Below are 3,040 nucleotides of genomic sequence, written 5' to 3'. Positions count from 1 at the left end.
AAGAATAGGAGGTGTATAAAAATAGAACAATGATTCTGGTAGAAGGTGGAGTGAACAGACAGGAATTGTTGCAGGAAGAATAGGAGGAGTATAAAAATAGAAGAATGATTATGGTAGAAGGTGGAGTGAACAGACGGGAATTGTTGCAGGAAGAATAGGAGGAGTATAAAAATAGAAGAATGATTCTGGTAGAAGGTAGAGTAAACAGATGGGAATTGTTGCAGGAAGAATTATCCCAGCAAGAGCACTTTGATAAAAATAATAATATAGTCAGTGGGACTTTATTCATATTAAAAGTCCGAATAAAGGTCAAAGCAGTTTGGTGAACCCCTATTGTTTAATGGATATATCTGGGTGATGAATTGTGGTTTTACCGCAATTTACTGTGTTGTAGAGGTTTGTATCTTAAGAAGTTTTTTGTTGTTGTTATTGTTGTATATCTTACGAGCAAGTTATATTTTTATGTCCTTTGATAAGTTTGGTTTTCTGGAAATTAGTTTTTTTTTTAATCTGTTCGTTTCTTTTGTCACTATGTCCTGTCTTTTCTCTGAATTCAGTAGCTTAAAAATAAGCTACTTTCAGCGTGGTTGAATTTAGTGGGTTCTCAAGAAGGCTGCATTCACATAATATGCTCGTTCTAATTCCCCATTGTACTAAGAATAAAAAGCTTGCAACGAGACGCATGAGATCAAACAATTGAGTCACCGCGAAACATCTAAACACACCTCATCTTCTGAAGACACCATCCACAGGAAAGAAAACACACCCATAGATATGGATAATGGCTCTTCACCGAAAGAAAAAGCTGATTTAAAAAAATGAACCGATTCATTACATGAACCGGAAATGTTAAAATCTTAGTTCAATTTTAATGGGAGAATAAAATAAATACAATTTATATTGGGTGGAGTTGTGGTAAAACAGGTCAATAAATACAGTCCTAATAGTTAAAATGATACATCAGAAACTTTCATTAATAGATACTTACTTGAAATAATATAATATTAAATACAAATTAATTTATGTAAATTGAAAATAAAACTTACTTTTATAAGTTTTATCATATCTTCAGCTGAATATTGAAAAATAATTTATAAAGTTATGGAGTAATAAGAAAACTTCTTAATGAGATTTTTCCATCCTCGAAATGGAACTTCGTAACTTGGACGTAATACGTTCAATCAAAACTGGAGAATCTAGAAACAAACAAATTAGATTTATTGGTTTTTCGTGTGTGCATGTTAGATTTTATTAAAGATAATTTTTAAAAAATCATGGACTGTAAATAATGCACACTTTACACACAATAAAATCTAACCTATATAAAAGCCAGTGTGTGTCACACTTGATTTCTCGAAATAAAAGAAGTCAAAAGCCAAAATGCGTTTATCCAGATAGAATAGTCGATTACTCTTTGCCCATTACGATTTTAGTGACGGGGATGCATGGAGGCCGTGAGGGTGTGTGGGCCGTGAAACCTTATAAGTGTAGTGAGTGTTGGTATAATAAACCTAAAGTAAAGACATGGTGTGGGGGATCACCTAGCCTAGAGCCAAGTGCATAAAATATATCATGCAAGTAAAAATATCACTTCAATTTTAAACTTAAATAGTTTCTGAATTAAGCAATTTTCAGTTGTATCACCAACATTTTTAATAAAAAAAAACAAGGAGACTTTAAATTAAGAAATCAACAAACAGTTTTCCAGTTTTGTTGTCTATACATTTCATTTTATACTTTTAGTATATAGACTAACAACAATATTAGGTTATACTTTTGTTGCTAAGCAATGTGACATAAAAGCCATTGTTGTAATGTAGTGTTACCAAAATGCATTGGCTTTTCTATCTATTAAAAGTTTTAAATCTAGCTGATTTTTACCAATAATTATGCTATGAATATGCCATGAATTCATTTCATGAATTATCCTAATTTTGATTAGCTCACAAAGGAATTTACCAATGTTTGACTGCCTCGACTGCACTTTTCTGCCTCTTTGTTGGTCAAGCTGGATTTTGCAAAACTTATTTGTTTCAGTTAGCTATGAAATGTGAGATTAGAGTATACTATAGGGTGGGAGTGATAGTACTTCCCCATCATTTTTGATGAACTATATGCTACTATAAGTAGGAAAAATTAGCAGTTCCAGAATAAAACAAGGAAAAAAAAACAGCTGTAGGCTAATAATCTTTCCTGTTCTTTTATACCAAATAATTATATTAATTTCTGATCAGAGCAAGCATACTTACAGCAAAACTAAAAAAAAATCAACCTGATAATCAGTATAGTTAATTAAATACACTTTTTGTACATTCTTACTTATAAATAATAAAATGCATTGTTTCATCATTTCCATACCTTCACTGTTTATGATATTTTCAGCCATAATCCAAATAATATTGCACAAAGTTTGGCCAGCTTAGGAAATTTAAATTAGTCCTAAATATGTATGTTAAACTAACAATGCAAAACATCTCTATAACAAAAGTATAATAATAAATAATAGAGTTTACCTTACTTACAGAACACACAAATATTAGCTATTGGCTCCAAGTACTGTTGTAGATTTACTTTTTTTTGTAAAATATAAAATCAGTACCACCTGCCACCAGTTATTTAAGAAAAATTTCTTATGAGATAATGAAAGAAATAACTGTAGCTTTTGAAGATACTGACAGGTTTCTTAGCTGAAACACTGATTCCTCAAGAGTTAATTAACCCGATGACTACTGGCTACTAACTTTCTTAGTAGGCAATGCAAGTGTGAGGGCAAAATCATTTGTGAATTGAAAAAATGATAGAGAACTTATCTTTTAATGGATTTCTGATTTTATTTTTATAAATAGTAGCATAACATTCAATTATTTGTACAAAATTATATTATCTAATGAAGTTTAAAGAGGAATTTAATGAAAAAATTCCTAAAATACGTTTTAGACTGTAAATAAGCGCCCTCTAAGAATAAATTTGTTTTTCAAAAATTTTTTAAAGATATTTCCTTTCACCTCAGCACTGGTCCTGCCATCTATAATTGGTATCT

At 30.6% G+C, this 3,040-nt stretch overlaps 1 long non-coding RNA gene across 1 annotated transcript in view; it reads right to left on the bottom strand.

The window, feature by feature from the left end:
• Positions 1 to 1,072: 1,072 nt before the first annotated feature.
• LOC111085522 overlaps positions 1,073 to 3,040 on the bottom strand; it is a 44,757-nt gene continuing 42,789 nt past the window's right edge. The window contains exon 3 of the long non-coding RNA XR_002610346.1: positions 1,073 to 1,196. This is a non-coding gene — a long non-coding RNA (uncharacterized LOC111085522). The remainder of the gene's footprint in view (positions 1,197 to 3,040) is intronic.

The sequence above is a fragment of the Limulus polyphemus genome, unplaced genomic scaffold, assembly GCF_000517525.1.
Source record: "Limulus polyphemus unplaced genomic scaffold, Limulus_polyphemus-2.1.2 Scaffold442, whole genome shotgun sequence".
NCBI lineage: Eukaryota > Metazoa > Arthropoda > Merostomata > Xiphosura > Limulidae > Limulus > Limulus polyphemus.
This window is presented reverse-complemented; position numbering and strand designations above follow the sequence as displayed.